The sequence below is a fragment of the Mirounga leonina genome, unplaced genomic scaffold (genome assembly GCF_011800145.1).
Source record: "Mirounga leonina isolate KUSES-001 unplaced genomic scaffold, KU_Mleo_1.0 Mir_204, whole genome shotgun sequence".
NCBI classification, from domain to species: Eukaryota; Metazoa; Chordata; class Mammalia; order Carnivora; family Phocidae; genus Mirounga; species Mirounga leonina.
Genome location: NW_023270513.1, coordinates 18,628,778 through 18,647,684, shown reverse-complemented (window position 1 = coordinate 18,647,684; position 18,907 = coordinate 18,628,778). Strand labels below are relative to the sequence as shown.

Here is an 18,907-nt window from a genome sequence, read left to right as displayed (position 1 = left end):
AAAATAAGATAAGAGCAGAGAGGGAGGGAAACCATAAAAGACTCTTAACTATAGAGAACAAACTGAGAGTTACTGGAAGGGAGGTAAGTGGGAGAATGGGCTAAATGGGTGATGGACATTAAAGAGGGCACTTGTGATATGCACTGGGTGTTATACGTAAGTAATGAATCACTAAATTCTACTCCCGGAACCAATTCTACACTCTATTTTAACTAACTTGAATTAAAAAAAAAATCTTGGATTCAAGGCACAAATCTATGTTGCAATATAACAGCATTATGTTGAAATTTCAGTAAAGTTTAAATTACAACATAAAAACCTCATGTAGAAGATGTATCTAGTTTTGAAGATAGTAAGTTACTTAAAATATGTAATTTTGCTTTATAAAATTTAGGTTTCAGTAAAAAAAATTGGTTAATGAGTTAACAAATCTTTAATTTGTTCAAAAAGTCACCATTGGGGTGCCTGGGTGTCTGACTCGGTTAAGTGGCTGCCTTTGGCTCAGATCATGATCCCAGAGTCCTGGGATCGGGCCCTGTGTCAGGCTCCTTGCTCAGCAGGGGAGTCTGCTTCTCCCTCTGCCCCTGCTCATGTTCTCTCTCTCTCTCTCACTCTCTTTCTCAAATAAATAAAATCTTTTTTAAAGAGTCACCATTTTTGCTACTTGTACTTTTTTTTTGGTATTTAATATCTAAATTTATAACCAAAATTACTTGTAGCACTTTGGAACATTTCAGCCTATATGATCATTACACATCTAATTTTGTGTTATTTGCATAATCCCTTTTACTATGGTAAAAGACAGTATGGTGGAGTAAAAGGCATTCTGGCCAGAGACCTAAATTTTATTCCTTATTGTCATTAACTCGCTTTTGTGACCTTGACTGAACAAGTTACTTCAAAAGGAATGGAAACTTCTGGTAAACAACAAATCTTAAGTAGGTGTAATTGATCACAGTTCACACTTTTACAGTATTTGTGTTTTATTAAGTTACTTCAGAAGAAGTGCAAATTATGTACAATCCCAAAAATATCCTGAAGGATGACCTTCTTAAGTTAAAAAAAAAAAAAAGGAAAGAAAGAAAGAAAGAAAGAAAGAAAGAAAGAAAGAAAGAAAGAGAAAAGAAAACGTGAATAAACTAGAGGTTCAAGGATACCATATAATGTCTATGAACAAGCATTTCACTCTTTTAGTGGCTCTTTCTCTATTTGGAGGCACTTATAAGAACAGAAGAGAAATCCTAACAGTAAATAAAGTGTATTTTCATCAAAACATTACTAGTATGAGTAACCTCAGCATATTGCTAGTTATATCAAGCCTGAGTATCTCATCACAATTTGCATTTTTATAGAGAAATGTTAAACCTAACCTAGATTTCATATCTAAGAAATACTTCCTTTTTTCTTTCTTCCTTTATTAAAAATTTCAAACTGCATATTCCCAGGATAGTTATCTACTACCTTTGTCCCAATCTATATAGTATATTGAAAAGCTCATGGAATTTAAAGTTAGTGCTAACTAACATGATGACCTTAAGCAGGCCATTTAGCTAATTCTGGACAAGTTTGATTCTTCACTTGGAAAAGGAAAAATGGAAAAAAAGAAAGAGATAAAATGTCTGCTCTATATAACACAGGTTTGTTTGGAGTGTTAGATTATTATATGTGAAGTCTTTTGCCAAGTACAAATCCACAAACAAATATCAATTTTATGTAAAACTGTGGTATTAAGGAAACTTTAAAATAGGGATAGTGTTTGTCTTTTATATTCAGTGGCACTTGGGCAGACTATGTGTCATCCTTTATACTTTTGTTTACTAATTATCTCATGAGATTCATTAAAGAACCTAAACAGCATTTGCCTCTCTGACAACCAAAGATATTTTTGTAATACCTTCTAATAATGTAGTTCTTCCAAGGGAAAACAAAGTGTGATCTCCTAGTGGGCGAAACTATTCACCCCCCTTGGTTGGCTACTATTATAAAAATTTCTTATGGAAATGCTTGAATGTAATTCAGATAAAATGAGAAACCTGAAAACTCCACAAGTTCTGGGTTTCAAGCATGGCCAGAACTTAGCCAGAGCAATACATTTTAGTTTATTATTTAATTTTCTATATCTAAGCCAATTCATAGTCTTAAGAGATTTTCCTTTTTCTCTCCCAAATACTCTCCTGCCAGACTTATTCTCTCAAATATTTTTATCTTCACAGAGAAAGAAAACAGGAACATGGCTTTGGTTTCTGAGCCTATTTTAGATTAGAATCAAATCCTTATTTAAAAGGGCTTATCAGATTTATCCATCCTACTACTCCTCTCTTGTTCCATTTGATCATATCCTTATTTCTTAGTCCACTATGACAATTGTATCATTGTATATTTATCTTATCATATGTGTTAAATTACTAAGGACAGGGATATTATCCTAATTGTGTCTAATGAGATTCAATGAGTGCTCATCAAAAATTTCTCACACGAATTCAAAGTTTCTAAAAGATTAAATATAATAACTACATTGTTAACCTTAATCATATTTGGACCTAAAATTTTAGTACACACACTGGCTGATGTTATGAATATTGTTCCAGGTATCATAAGAACAATGATGTAATGCTGCCTCTGACACTTAAGAGGTAATGTGATCTTAAGGGAAAAAAAAAAGATTGGTCTGTGTCTCTTTCCTTGTATATCAAAATGGTATAGTACCTGTTTCACAGGACTTTTGTGAGATTTAGATGAACTAAAATTTGTAATGCTTTAAAATGCAATGAAAACAATTTTTAAAATGATAATGTAATCATTCACATAGTTACAACAGTGTGGTAGTGCCTGCCATAGTTACTGAGAAATGCTACTTCAGGTAATTTCTTTATTTTTTTTCAGGTAATTTCTTTAGGTTTAAAGCAAAGACTCATGATAAATTTACTTTGTTTTTTTTTTAATTAATTGTTTGGTTTTTCTTCAGAAACTCAAGTTGTTTCAGTTACCATCAAAGCATGTTCCTTGGTGATTTATTTAGTTGCTATCATTAGTGAATGAAATAAGGAAAATATAAAGCATAATGATATTTTCTTCTTTTTTAATTAATAGACTTTATTATTTATTAATTTATTTTTAGAGAGGGAGAGAGGGGGTGGGGCAGAGGGAGAAGGAGAGAGAGAATCTTGAACAGGCTCCATGCTCAGGACAGAGCCTGACACAGGCCTCAATCTCACAACCCTGATACCATGACATGAGCAGAAATCAAGAGTTGGGAGACTTAATCAGCTGAGCCACCCAGGCACCCCAAATCTTGCTTTTTTGTTTTTGTTTTTTGAGAAGTTTTGGGTTTACAGAAAAATTGACCAGAACATACTGGATCATTTTTCATTCCCACCAGCAACAAACTAGAGTTCCTTTTGCTCCATGTTCTTGGCAGCATTTGTATGGTCAGTGTTTGGGATTTTAGGTGACCTATTATATGTGTAGTAGTATATTACTGCTTTAATTTGTATTTCCCTGATAACATAAACATATGATGTGGAACATCTTTCCATATGCTTATTTGTCATCTTTATATCTTTTTTTTTGGCAAGATATCTGTCGAAATACTTTGCCCATTTTTAAATTGGGTTGTTTGTTTTCACATTTTCGAAGGAAATATTACACATTATGTTCTCAGAGTGTCTTCTATTTCTTTGAATGATAGTGTTTACTTGAGTTGTCAATCTTCACCTTGGAACCCAATCTTAACCTGGAATTCTAATCTTTTAATAATATAATCAACTCAGTTCTTCAGTGATACTATCATTCATTTTTGTCATCCTTTCATATTATTGGCAATTATAAGTACTTCAACATTTGATGTACATTATATGGCATTATCTACTGGCTAATTGTGCTCAACTTTCACTGATATCTCCTTAAGATCTTTATTTAAATTACATGACTTATGATTAAAATTTTATACAGTTAAACAGTATTTTTCTCTATTTAATATTTCCAATATTTAAACAATCTTATTCTATTAAGAAGTATTCTTATTACCTCAAACAAGAAAACAGAGGACTGATTTAGTTATCTAGCTAGAATTGATTACTCTAATTCACAGAATTTTAATATTTTTAGCATTTGTAACACTTGTTAGTTTAGGTCAAGAAATTATCTCATATTTTTCTTACAGTTGTTATGACCCAAACATGATCTTTTTACACTGTATTCAATTTATGCATTTTTGAGTTTTTTACTTTTTTTTAAGATGTAAGCTCTACCCAATGTGGGGGTGGAACTCAAGACCCTGAAATCAAGAGTCACATGGTGTAAGGACTGAGCTAGCTAGGCTCCCCTAATTTTTGAGTTTTAATGTTATTGTAAATTGACTCAATTTGTTCTCATTCTGTCTTAAGGCATGAACTCAGAGAACTGATATTTTTACTTCCTATAGAGTGAGTTTTTTATCTTCTCTTTGAAAATAGAATTTGAAGAGATCTGTTATTTTTCACCTGTTTTTGTTTTGTTTTTCATATTTCTTTCTTTTTTGTGTATTTTGGAATTTCCCCCTCAAAAAAAAAAAGATATATGATATTTGGCTGCTATACTTACCTCCTCAGGCAGATGGAAACAGTCTATGCCTAACATTATTAAATGTTAAGGATAAAAAAAAGAAAAATCCAAGGCAACTTTGACAGATACCCAAGTTTATTTAGCACTTACAAAAAAACACTTTAATCCAACGGGCCATTTAGTTCATTGGAATCCTCAAGTTGCCCTCAAAGAAGTTCTGCTATTGCTATTAAAGTATCAGACCAGCATATAGTACATCATTAGTTTTTGATGTAGTGTTCAACAATTCATTAGTTGCGTATAACACCCCGTGCTCATCACCACATGTGTCCTCCTTAATACTATATGCTGGCTAACTGAACATAATAAAGTAATAAAAAGATATATTAAGTACCTAAAATAAATAAATAAGTAAAAAATAAAGTATCAGGCCTTAGAAAAGATTAATAGTTTCATTGGGAAGGCAGTGGGTTCTGAAGCCCAATGGCACAATTAAGACGTGAATTGCAGCTTTGAAGTGACAATTTTTTCAGTTGTTTTTCTAAATCTGCTGGAACCACACTGTGCCTCCTAACAAACAGTTACACTTCACTTTTTTCAATAACGGTTTTCAATGTTTTGTTTTAATTTGACACTGGTTCCATACCAAGATGAACTGTACATAAACAAATGGAATTATGAAGGTTTCCTAGAATGATTATTAATGAAAAGTTCACTTAGACTAAATTATTATTCTGCTGTAGTCTCAGATAAAAGTCTAAGTGTGAAGGAAGTAGTTAGCACAGTTTCTAATTTACCATTTGTTCCTTCCTTAAGGGGAGTTTTGAGAGATAGATAGCAGATATAAAATAAACTCTACCAAGTCTTTTTTGTTATTATTGTTGTCCTTAAAAATATCAGACACTACCTGAAACTAATATTACACTGCATGTTACCCAACTGGAATTGAAATAAAAATGTGAAACAAACAAATAAAAAAAAAGTACTACTTTGCCCTAGAGGCTTTGGTTATGAAGATGTTTTATAGACTAAAAATTTAAAAAGGTTAGCAAATGGTTTAGATCCATTCACTGATGTAAGATGTAAAATAGCTGAATAAGGAGATTAAAAATCAATTCCTGACCTTACGAGGGCAACTTGCATTTTCTTCACAGACCAAATCTTTTTGCTCTCAGAATAGTCAGATTTGGACAATTGAGTAGGCCTATTACATTATATACTTTATTACTTCCTGAAGTTGGAAATTGGCTTCAAGTGCTGAATACAGATGGAATCTGGCATTCATTCTAAACTCATATGTCAAGCATAAATTATTAAAATAGATTTATAGAAAAAAATCAGACACTCAAAAGAAAATAAAAATAATGCCTTCAAATTAGGTAAGTGAAAATGTATCTGAAGTCTGAACAATTAATTGATATGTTCATGTTCAACATTTCACAAACTAATATCACCAATGATCTATGTTATATTAAAATGCTCAGAATTTTTGGATCTCTTTGAAAAATTTTAAAAATATTGGTAAACTGTTGACATTCTGTGGCCAATGGTTTTCTTTTTAAAATGTTATAAATGTATGCATATAGTGCTTGTAAAATAAATTTGACTATATAATGACCAAACAACTGGTTTTTCTTCTGAACTAGTTTCAACTGATCTAGTTATACCAAAGATTGAAATCAATTTAATACCCAAAAGCAATAATTCATATCATTTTAATTTTTAAAAAATTCAGTCCTTTGCAAAAACAGCTGTTACCTTTGCTTACTTCATCATTTTCATGTTGTTTACCAGACTAAAAATTAGCCTTTTGTTGCTCAGTGTGGTTTGCAGGGAGCAGCAGCATCTATATCCCCAGTAAACATGTTAGAAATGCAGAATTTCAGGTCCTACCTAGACTCTACTGAATCAGAATCTGCATTTTAACAAGATTTCCAGATGACTGGTATGCACATTAAAGTTTGAGACACACAGGAATAGAATATAACTTCCTAGAAACTGGAGTTTGAAATAATAAGTCATTTAATTACAAATTGTGTATTTAGCTCTATTTCTTTCTAAAGTGCTTTGATTCTTTTATAGCTAACCAGCTACTGTTTTTAGCAGTGACCTTATATCCCCATATTTATTTACTCTTGTATGCAATTCTAAGATTCAGAAGCCATATGATATTTAATGGATTCGAATTCCCTTCCTCAAATAATCCTGCTTTGCACTCTCACATTATATAATGGCTGGCATAATTGAAACTGCTTTATACCGAAGATTTTGTTAAAAGAGAGTTCGTGGACTAAGAAAAGTTGCAAGACAAGGGATGCTATAAGAACTGTGGTGCCTGACTGAAGGCTAAAATATCAGTGTTAAACTGAGCAATTTTTTTTTTCTGATGTAAAGAGAAAGACAATGGAAATCTTGCCTGATGACCATAAAGCAAGCTCCCATGTAGAAGTTTCATCCTGCTAGTTTGTGTGTGTTGGTGTGTGTTTATTACCCATTGTTAAGCCTTTCTTTTAAAATTTTAATGTATTCACATGCTCTTGAGGTTTCATGATCCAAGTAAAACTAGCAAAAAAACTAGTAAATAACAGTTAAGATATTCTAAATATATATTAGAAGTGAGAGAGAGAAGCCGGCCTAGGCAGTTTCAAAAAGGTTGCATGTTTCACACTAAACTGAAAAACAGTCCCTAGCCTTCCCTCTGCCACAAAGTAAAATAAATCAGTCTAAGTTTATTCAGGGAAGAAATCAAAACTTTGCTTTGGCATATTTTGCCAGACTACCTTTACCTGACCTTTATTCCCTAACGTACAGACATATACCCCAGCATGGGCAATAAGATCATGCAGCAAGCAGACCAAAGTTAAAATCTTTCCCAAATTATATATAAACCTCCAGAAAATGTACTTCTAAGTCTTTAGGTAAATATGAATTTATAAAAATAAAACTATCCTTTGAGGAATGTATATTGCTTGGCATTTTAAGTAAATGGGTTTTCACGTCATTCTTAAAGAGTTAAAGTATTTATATAATTTAATGCCTTGATACTTTATTTATTTAGCCTTCATGTCAAAACTTCATTTTGCATGTTTTATAACATAATATGCACAATAAAGACATTTTTAATAATCTAAATTCAAAAGAAAATGTGTTTCTCAGAGTCCATAGTCACGCAGCCACCCCATCCCTCCCACCCCCCACCACTCCAGCAACCCTCAGTTTGTTTCTTGAGATTAAGAATTCCTCATGAGAAACAAACTGAGGGTTCTAGAGGGGAGGGGGTGGGGGGATGGATTAGTCTCGTGATGTGTATTAAAGAGGGCACGTACTGAATGGAGCACTGGGTGTTATACGCAAACAATGAATCATGGAACACTACATCAAAAACTAATGATGTAATGTGTATGGTGATTAACATAACATAATAAAAAATAAAAGAAAATGTGGAAAACATAATATTTTCCATATCTGAATCAAATTGGGAAATTTTTGAGCTTAATAAAGCCAAAGAAATAAACAAGTCTTGGATATATTTAACTTTCTGATAAGGTAGAAAACTATTATTGCATTCAAGCAAAGCAGGAAACAGGTAAGATTGTGGAGTACATTAATTAATGCTATCACCCAATGCCTTACATGAACTCCTATACCCTTAGTTTACTTACTGTAAAATGAAGGGTTTGGACCAAATGATCTTTCTGGTCCCCTTTACTTCCAGAGTTTATAAAACCTGGACCATACTTGGCATATCGCAATGTACCAGCTGGCACTCAATGTATGTTGAATTTAATTTGATGTGACTATATATTACTTTGCTATTTTTGTTGTTCATTGGTTTTGCCCAATCAGAATGTGAGCTTCTCAAAGCAGGTACTACTTTAAATTCTTTAATGATCACCCTTCATAGTCCAACCCTCACTCTAAAGAAATATAATACTGGGCAAGCAATACTTTTTTAGTTATTAATAGTTAATGGATCAATGCAGTAAAATTGGTAATACCTGCAGTACCACGGGGCAAAGAAAGAATGTTTTATATGACTATTGATTTTTGTAAAACATCATATTTTTTTTCATTGGAAATGGACTTGAAATAATTTACCTTTTCTTCATTTTACTTTTGGGAAAATTGTACTCCAGGGAAATTAAGTTAGCTGCCCAAGATCACTCTCTAGATACTAATAAAATATAAATCATAAAATACCTTGTGTTCACACAATTTAAATAAAACTTTTGCTCACACTTTCCATACTAAAAACCATGGGATAAAGTTTAGAAGCCTGAAGACAACAATGATTTGCATATTGGAAGCTTAATGTCCTTTTGCTTGATATGATCCAAACCTATACACAGTTAATTCCCAAAGATGTTGCTTCACAGATGGCATGTCAGAAGAAAACCAATACTAAAAAATCATTGAAAAATATTCCCTAAAATTACTCTTATATAAAAAATATAGATTTCTAAAAACTGAATTAGGATATAACACAAAATATTTGTTATATTAAGTAAACTTAAACTTTATGGAGTATCATTATGATATGCCATAATTTGAATTCTTCCTATAAATAAAATAGAGGAAGTTTATGTGTCTCTGTGTTGTGTACTGTTAAATTTCAATAGTCTTACTATTTTTACCATATAATTCTTACAGGGTTAGTGCACACAGACTCTAAATAAGAGGAGAATATGACATAAGTAGCCCATTAATTGATAAACTCATTTAAATATACTTGAACATACTTGTCTTTAAGATCTTTATTTTTTAATACAAGAAGCATTTTTTTGTTGTTTTTTACATTCAAAACTTTGAGAAAATATACTCAAAGAAATGAAAGGCAAGATGAGATGCTGGGAAAAGTCCAAGTTTGGAGACTGAAAACCAACAATCCTGTATACGCTTCCCCTCTTACCATCTGGAAAGCCTATTTGATTTCTGACCTTCAGTTTTCCCACTGAAAAAAAAATAGGTATAACCATTCCTTCTTTTTCTACTCAAAGTTTTTTGACACAACATTAATATATATACTTTCAAAATGATATAAATATAAAAATGCTATAAATATAGGATACTGTACAAACTAAAGGTACTAGACTAGGAGAATGAATTGAAACAAAAGTGTGGTAGAAATCTTAATGCTTTATTTTCATTTCATATGATAACAATAAATGAATTGTAAAATCAGTACAAATCTCAACCTGTATTCTAATCACTTAAAGATTTTTAAAAAGAAATTAATTTTTATATAGTTTAATTAAAATTCATCAGCAAATTACTTTTATTACTGTCATGCTAGAATGTATATTATATTAATTAAAAGTTTTTATTTTTTTAAAAGATTTTATTTATTTATTTGACAGAGAGAGACACAGCGAAAGAGGGAACACAAGCAGGGGGAGTGGGAGAGGGAGAAGTAGGCTCCCCGATGTGGGGCTGGATCCCAGGACCCTGGGATCATGACCTGAGCCGAAGGCAGACTCTTAACGACTGAGCCACCCAGGCATCCCTCAAGTCAGTGTTTTACTTGGTAAACATGTCTGAGACCATGCATCCCTGGCTGCTAAGCACCATGGCGGACAGGGCTAGAAAGGTAACAGCTTTATTTTGAGCAGGGCAAATACAAGGCAGCACTTTACAGCTACATTGTAACTGCATTAAAATAGTTTTTATTAAAGATCCTGCATTAAAATAGTTTTTATTAAAGAGAGAAAAATTATCTTGGAGGATTTAGTCTCTTGTTTCTTTCCCTTTCCTTTTTTTTTGTCTTCCCAAATCTACACATTTGAGTTGAGAAGATTAGGTAGAAAAAAAAATCATTCTTTCAGATCTGGGCTGGAAATGACAACTATAGCCATCATCACTCTCACTTTCAAAATCTATTATACTGATTTGATGCTTAACACATTAAAGACAATTAAAAGGACATATTAACTCCTTATTAGTTGAGGATTTTTGAAGTGCAAAAGATAATAGAAGCATTTATGATTTATGCCAAGTCACTCTTCTAATTCGAAAATTGTGATTGGAAAACTCTTTATCCAATTTTTTTACTGTTTGATAATGAGAATGCAGTCTTTCCACAGATGTCACCAAATCTCAAAAGATACTTTTCACCCTAAAATAGCTTTCTCCCTGTAATAAACCTGTACTTTACAGTTAGTGTTGCAAGGGTGTAAATCTTAAGGGACCATGGCATATAGGTCATTTGATGTTTTCTCCTAAAAAAAGATAACCACATTTTAGGGACGATGCCTTCATGATAAACTTCTATTGAAAAATAACACCATTTCAGATAAGATTAGATTAATGTGAACATCATAAGCTAGTCTGGAGTATCAAGGCATCTTACCTAGTTTTCTTCATTCTGGATACTGAATGATCAATAACATCTTCAGATAATAGAACTCGCTCAGAAAATGACATGTAATTTGGAATATTATAATATAAAGTCAATCCAATTAAATGTAGTTATATGTTTTTATTTTTCCCAAAAGTAGAAGTTAAATATGTCATTGATGAAAGAATGAATCTATTCTTACAGCATATTCTTTCTTCCCTCCCCAATTCCCAGTAAAGGTTCAGCCAACCCTACTACATGTGGAAATATGGACGATCTAAGAATTGTCCCTTTTCCACACACACAAAAATAACTCTAAGAATGTAGTAAAAACAAAACAAAACAAAACAAAAACAAGGGTTCCTTTGCCTCTGAAGAAGATTGACATGGTAGCTGTATATGTTGGTATGAACATGATTTGACAAAGGCCTTAAAATCCTGTGTGTCTGTGTTTGGTGGGGTTGTCTAAGGGGGACACCCTATCAAAATATATAAATTTGAGCCACAAGGCAAAAAGGAGAGGGAAATAAAAATATGAAAGAAACATTTACTGAAAACATAAAAGAACGGGAAGAGAACATACCAGAAAGGATGGGATGCAGAGAAACAATTTCAGGAGAGTGTAGTGAGAAATTCAGAAAATTTGGATTCCCCAATGTACAATATTTGAATCCCTAGTTGTAACCAAAGGAAAACAGATATTTTCAGGCATAACGAAAAATATAACAAATCTAAGGAATTCCATCATAAATATTGTTTGAAATAAAATAGCAAAAAACACACACAGATAGCAAGAAATCTTGCTGAGGAAAATTTCATAAATCTCTGAGTTTGAGGAAGATGTTCCTTGTTTGTTTGTTTGTTTGTTTGTTTGTTTTTAACTTCTTTGAGGTCACTGAAGGGGAAGAGAGTGCAAGGTAGCTAGTGGGAAGGAGGAGGTAAAATGAGGATGAGTGGAGAAATAACTTAGGTAGATAACGTAGAGAAGAAGCAGGGAGGGAAGACAGAGAAGCAGAGGAAAAAGAATAGAAATAGCGGTGTTTGTTGGGCCTAAAGGGAGGAAAAAGCCAAGATTAAGGGACTGACTGTGGGTAGAGAGAAAGCTGAAATGGGAAGGGTGGGAGAGATGATGCAGAGCAATATATGAAAAATGGAGTGCAATGAAGATAAGTGTGCTTGCAAGTGGTTTAAGAAGTTTACTTTCATGGTGGAAGATGGAGAACTTGGATGCCTGGGAGAGGAAGATGAGATGAGTATCAAGATATAGTGGATAGATGATTATGACTAAAGATAAATTTTCTTCCCCAAATTAGCATTCCTTTCTTTCTTAGTTATACTGATTTACTTTAGGCCCTCTTCATTAATTCCTCCCCTTTTTTGGATGTTGCAGTACATATATTTTTTTATTTTTTATTGTTATGTTAATCCCCATACATTACATCATTAGTTTTAGATGTAGTGTTCCATGATTCACTGTTTGTGCATAACACCCAGTGCTCTATGCAGAACGTGCCCTCCTCAATACCCATCACCAGGCTAACCCATCCTCCCACCCCCCTCCCCTCTAGAACCCTCAGTTTGTTTTTCAGAGTCCATCGTCTCTCATGGTTCGTCTACCCCTCCGATTTCCCCCGCTTCATTCTTCCCCTCCCGCTACCTTCTTCTTCTTCTTTTTTTTTTTCTTAACATATATTGCATTATTTGTTTCAGAGGTACAGATCTGAGATTCAACAGTCTTGCACAATTCACAGCGCTTACCAGAGCACATACCCTCCCCAGTGCAGTATATTTTTAACTTATTTGCTTCCACTTTCTTTTCCAAATGCATTAATTTATTCAAATACTCATTTAAAGGGGCGCCTGGGTGGCTCAGTTGGTTAAGCGACTGCCTTCGGCTCAGGTCATGATCCTGGAGTCCCGGGATCGAGTCCCGCATCGGGCTCCCTGCTCGGCGGGGAGTCTGCTTCTCCCTCTGACCCTCCTCCCTCTCATGCTCTCTGTCTCTCATTCTCTCTCTCTCAAATAAATAAATAAAATCTTTAAAAACAAAAACAAAAACAAAAACAAATACTCATTTAAAGACAAACAACAAAAATGTTTCTATTGTGTGCCACCTACTACCCAATTTCCTCAACCTGCTTGTTGTTTTTAACATATTTGCTTGAAAAAAACTTTAAAGATGGCCTATGTCTACAAAATACACACATACCTCTTAACTTCACAGTGGGACATCAGGCTCTCACTTTTCCTTACTTAGTCTTTGTGAGGCTCTTCCAGGTCTACTTCCTGGCTAGCCACTGCCTAGGAATGTCTTATTTTTCAAAGCCAGAGAAACACCTTCTTTATGAATCTTTTCTCAATCTCTTAACAAAAATTAATTTCTCCTCCATTATGCTCAGTTAGAACATTTATCACATTGTATTTAAATTTATGAGTGTCCTGGCTCACAGAGGCATCAAGCCACCTTTTCATATTCTCTTTTGTATTCCTAGAGCCTAGCACATTGTCTGACACAGTAGATGACTAATTAATGTTTATGGATACTTTGGTAAATAAATACACAGATGACACCTCCTTTAAAATATGTGAAGCAAGATTCCTGGAGAAAATTAGATTTCAAACTTTCATCCCCTGAATAATTTCCCTTCCTACTGATAGAAAATGTGGCAGCCATACATATTTTGTCAAAGTAGGCTAAAGCCAGTGGTTAATGTAAAGTCTCCTTATAGGTGTGGCTCCCCTCCTACCCCAAGAACCTTACAAATCCTGGATAAGGCTGTTGTGGACGATTTGCATAGAGAAAAGGAGAATTTTCTGCTTTCTAAGTTTCTACCAGATTTCTTCCTGCCACCAGCATTCTGGAAGCTCTCTATCAGGAATTTCTATCTTGCAAAAAAACAAAGTTTTGGATACCAAGAGAATAAATAGTGTGAAACCTGGAATCCATTCTGCCAGGGATTCCAGCTGCCCAAACCAACACTTCTTGGGTGTCCATCAGAATTGCATTTGGGTGATTAAAAAAAAAAAAAAAAAAGACTCCTTTCAACCCTCAGCGAATAATTGAACTTTAGAAAATGATTGTGTTTTTATGCTTGGTCTGTGTTTCCTTCCCATTTCTGTATTTCAAACGCACAACAAGTTTGTTTGCTGACTTTTCTGATATACCACGTAAGGGAAGCTGTCTGTCAAAGGTTAGAAGAAAACAAAATCCTAGATTTACAAAACATAGCAATTCTTTTCTACTGCTTCCTTTCCCCCAAATTTCCCACCTGCCTCCAAACCAACATACAGTAAGTAAGCAGTTTGTTGTGATCCTCTCTGAACATAATTTCCTTGGGAAGGTAACAGGTTCTGAGGCCCAGTTAACTACATCCCGTCTAGGTCCCCTCCCTTTTGCCCTGTGCAACCTTCTCCAACTGCGCGCTGAGGTCCTTCTCCCAAAACTAAAGTAAGGATTGTCAGCAACCAGAGGTAAAGGATTAGCCTCAAATTCAGGAAAACAGGTGGGTTGCTCCTTAAAATGAGAAAAGCAAACTAAGAGAGGAAGCCTAAACGGGCTTCTGTCTTGAAAAAATCCTATTCCTGAATCTTCCCGATTTGGCGCGCCGGTCTCCAGGGACTGTGCATCCTCATTATAAGGAGCACGGTGGCCTCTCCTCTGCAGCAGCAGCAGCAGCAGCAGCAGCAACTAGAACCTTTCTTTTCACAACTCCCAGTCTCTAGTCCCTCTTTCAGTGAAGGGGACTCCTCACACAGCGCCACCGCCTTTGATTGACCCCCTTCCCCGCCGCACCATTTCTTTGCCAAGAAGGCCCTCTTCGCTTTCTAGGGAGAAAAGATGGCCACGGGATTTTAGAGACGCCGGTCTTCACATCCCCCTTCCTTTATCACCCAGGAAGGAGAGAAAACAGAGGACATTTAACACTGGTAACTATTATTATTTTATCCGAAGAACGTGCCCTCTAAAATGCCGCTAAATAAGTAAATTCACAGTTAATAGTTAAGGTGTAAACTGAAAGGGGGAAGAGAACGGGGGGGGGGGTAGGGGAAGTAAAAGAATGAGGGGAGATCCTCAATCTGTGTTTGATCCCGAGGTTCAAAGCCCCTGACTCCCAACCGGCACTAGTCTCCACCGCCTCCCAGGTCTCGGTGCGCCTTTTGGGAGCTGGAAGGAGGGGCGGAGACCTAGAGCGCGGATAGGAGGCCCAAAGGCAGCGAGGGCGGCTGCGTACCGGGAGCGCGCGGGGCAGGGTTGATCGCGCTCCCGACCGGGACTACAGGCTCGGCTTTCTCTTGGCCTTGCCTCTCATGGGCTGACATCATTGCCAGAAGGAGGGGCTGCCCAGGCGAAGGCGACTGGAGAAAAAGGTTCTTGGGCCTCGCTGGTGGAGGCTTTCCTTTACCTCTTGGCAGAAGCAGCACGGTGGCAGTGTGGCTGGACTCAGCCCTTGCGAGCTGCGCGAGGGTATTCTTAATTTAGCAGAGGGAGAAAGGTATCTTTAGACCTGAGCGCGTCTGTCTCTTGGTTCATTCATCAAAACCGCCCGCATATCGTCCGCACTTCCTCGGATTAACCAGACAAAGGCAAGAAAGGGGGAAACATCTACAAATATTGTTACTTCTACTTGCTCTCACATGCCCATCCCACCCCCAAAATACGCAGGCTAAAGGACAGCCCTGAGGCTTAGATTTCCGGCCGTGATTGTGCGAGTTTGTTTCAAATAAGAGTGGAATTCTATTTAGTCTTTAGCAAGTTCAGAAGGTGCCCGCGAGTAACCTTTTCTTTTTTCCGAGTCACACCTGTTTTAACCTTTTATGGAAGGAGGAAGAGTCGCTTTAGTCCTAAAGCACAACTACCTTCTCAGATGTTGCGCTGTGTTCAGAATTCTCTGCACTATCCTCAGGTTGTTTCCTTGTTGCAGCACTTAAGAGTACGCAAGCACTCCTCCAAAACCATCGCCCCCTCCGCATATTTTCTACCCGCTTCCCGGCCTATCCCAATTTTTAAACACTTCCTTCCGCATACTTTCCTCAATACAAAAACAGCTCCTGTGCTAGGATTAAATGCCATCATGAGATATTTGCACACAAGGACTTGCTTTCGTTTTGTTCTCGCTATTTAATAATAAAATTAAATAAATATTCGTTTGTGCTAGCCACTCTCTTCTTAGGTCTTTGTTTTGTGGGTGTGCCGCAGTGGCGCAAGTTTCGATTCCCAGCCCCCAGCCAACGTTTTGGAAGGGCACCCCACTCGGAGAAGCGAGGACCCTCCTACAGATGCGTGTGCACGCTCATTCCATAAAGGCACCCGGGCGACCCCACCCCAAACCGCATGGCGGCCAAAGTGGTAAAACCTGGAATAATTCATATGGAAATGAAGAGGCCCTCTTCAGTTGAATTCTAAGTGTTTCCTTGGGGAGGAAAGGAAGTGGTTCCCGTTGTACACTCTTGGAAAGGGACCTCCCCGCTTTTTGGCAAGGAAAAGAAGTCAATTTGTGGCTAAGCGTTCATATGTAATTTCTATCTCCAACCGAGGGCAGCCTGCCTCTCTGCTTTTCTAAAGTCTCTAAAGAAAAGCACCCATTTGCGACTATGCGCTTTTAAAAAGTCACCTTTTCTGATGACGTCCTTATTGAGGCATTCATTTTCGAGAAAAAGGGCTGTTTTATGGCTACGCGCTTAAAAAAAATAATTCTTTTCTGGAGAGAACTGTTTTTAGGTTCTGTCTTAATAAACGCTATTCATTTATGGGCTAGGTGGGCGGTCTTGTTTTTGTTGCTGTTTTGTGACTTTTTTTGGCTAAGGGATTAAAAGTCATTTCTTTAGTGAGAGAGAGACCCTTTTACGTTCGGCTACGCTCTTAGAACAAGTCTTTTTTTTTTTTTTTTTTTTAATGAGGAAAGTATATTTTTCAGTACGATTATAAGAAATTTCTTTTTTAAAGCTAGGCAGAATTTTCCACACCTACCACCTCCACATTCAGCAGATGCTGCTGGCTGAGCACAGCTCCATAAGTAGGGCGGGAAGGAAAGGCGGGGAGGCCAGCACCAGGCAGAACGGCCCGGGGAACCTGCGCGCTCCGTGGCGCGCTGCGCTCTCCTTCACTCTGTGCCAAGGGTCGGGCCCCCAAAGGTTAGAGCCAGCGTGGCTGGGATCCAAACCCCCAGCCCCCAGAGATACAAGCGCACAGCTCCCTCCGCTCTGCCAGGCTAGCCAGAGTCCCGGGTATGATCTTTTTTTCAGCATCTGCCCCAATCTTAGAGTTTCCCTCAGCCTGGCTGAAGCTGACTGTATCTGTTAAAGTGAAAGACCTTTTTGCAGGGCCAATGTCGGGGAAATTCATGAGTGGACACTTTTCTGACAGAAGTGAGAGTTTTCTCAAAGTAACCAAGCCAAGCCAAGCGGTGGCAGTGCCTAAAAGATATTCTATCTGCGCTCACCTGTGGGATTTGCTCTTTCTCTTACCTCCAGGGAACATATGGGGGAAGAGGAAAGGGAGGACACCAGAAGCGTCTCTAAAATCATTCTTGTCATAGTCAAGACCCCAGGAGTGGGCAGCGGGAAGCCTCCGCGTACTAAGTGCGGTACTCACGCCTCACTGGCCGCACTCTATTCTGGCACCCGGACCCGATACTTACCCAGTGAACGAAGCCTCTACAGCAGAATGAGATGGTAAGTAAAAAAGAGAAAAGGCTTTCGCTAGCTCCACCGAGACTGCAATTGCTGTAGCGCGCTCAACCGCCACAGCTCACAGTCCCTGAAGCAGCTGGAGTCGTGGAGGCTGCCTCTGAGGCTGTTCAGGACGCCGGGGCTGCCTGGGCGGCCTGTGTCGCCGCTGCTAATGTCACTCGGCGCATTCAGTTAGCTTGCTTTCTGCTTTGCCACGCGGGCCGCTGCGTGTAGCTCTGGCTCGAGCGGGCTCGCAGATCCTCCTACCCTGACGGTTCATCTACTGCATGGAGCCGGTGCCGAGCCAGCCCTTTTCAAAGGCGAGGGGGAGGGACTAGATAGAGGGGAAGAAGCGGGAAAGGAGGGGGGTTGAGTAAGTGGAGGGCGGGGGTGAGGGGAGAAGTAAACCCGGGTCCGGGCCGCCTACTGGGAGGGGATGGCGCAGCACCTACCTACAGCTGGGTAACCCCCTCTGGTCCCCACTGTCTGCATCCCACATCTCCCACCGCTCCGGGAGCGGCCCCTCCCGGCAGACAGGGAATCAGGGGAGAAGGGCGGGGGCGAGACGGCGGTAAGCTTAGGAAGTACTGTTTGCCGCCCCCTGAAGGCGGCAGAGTGTGTGCTGGTTGCTCGCTCCAGTGCGGACCCGCTGCTGGGGAAAACGCGCCGCTTTCGGGCTGCGGGTTTTGCAGAGTAAGAACTAGGGCATGCGTTGCTCCTCTCGGCCCTCCACTCGCTGCTGTCTTGGCTTCCTTTTAGGTTTAACTCATTCACATTATCTTGCAGAAATTTTATTTCATTTTTGTTGTGTGTGTTTTTCTCCTGACCCCCCTGATGGCCCTGCTAGAGAACAAGCATTCAAAGCACCATTTTCTCATACAAAGGATACTTAAGACAAACTGGTGGAAGTAGGGGCAAGAGCCGCGTGAAACCGCAGTTGGAGCCAAGAGACTGGGTCTGCATATATCGTACTCAACTGTGAGCCAGGTCTGGTACCTAGCTTGCCTTTCAGATTGATGTCCGGGGGGTGGCAGAGAGAGGGACAAGAGGGAGATCAAGCATTTGGCTACCCCAGACAACAAGTACATAGGAGAGTAAGCAGGTCGGTGGCCTCGGGCTGCTTTAGTGAGGTGCAGCGCTTTGCTGCCTGGGACCCGGCAGCATTGCGGGTGTGGAGAACACCATTTCTAAGGTAGGAAAGGATGCAAGAGAGGGAGGAAGCCAGCCTTGAGCCCGCAAGACTGGTGCTTGCCAGAGCGCTCCAGCTGCCTGGTTAGTGACGCCAGGTCGGGCAAAGGCGTGCCAGGTTTCTCAAGAACACTAAAGCAAGGAGGGGCAGTGTGGCTGGTTTATGCCTCTGCT

General features: G+C 38.1%; 1 protein-coding gene across 3 annotated transcripts in view; it reads right to left on the bottom strand.

Moving 5' to 3' along the window:
- The window catches only part of PCDH11X (protocadherin 11 X-linked), a 350,990-nt gene extending 333,106 nt beyond the window's left edge, over positions 1 to 17,884 (bottom strand). For 2 of the 3 annotated variants that reach the window (XM_035028835.1, XM_035028836.1), the window contains exon 1: positions 17,515 to 17,883. The gene's annotated coding sequence lies outside the window, so the exon portion shown is untranslated. Of the gene's footprint in view, positions 1 to 17,514 lie in introns of all 3 variants that reach the window. The other variant, XM_035028834.1, reaches the window with a different exon arrangement.
- Between the last annotated feature and the right edge of the window lie 1,023 nt (positions 17,885 to 18,907).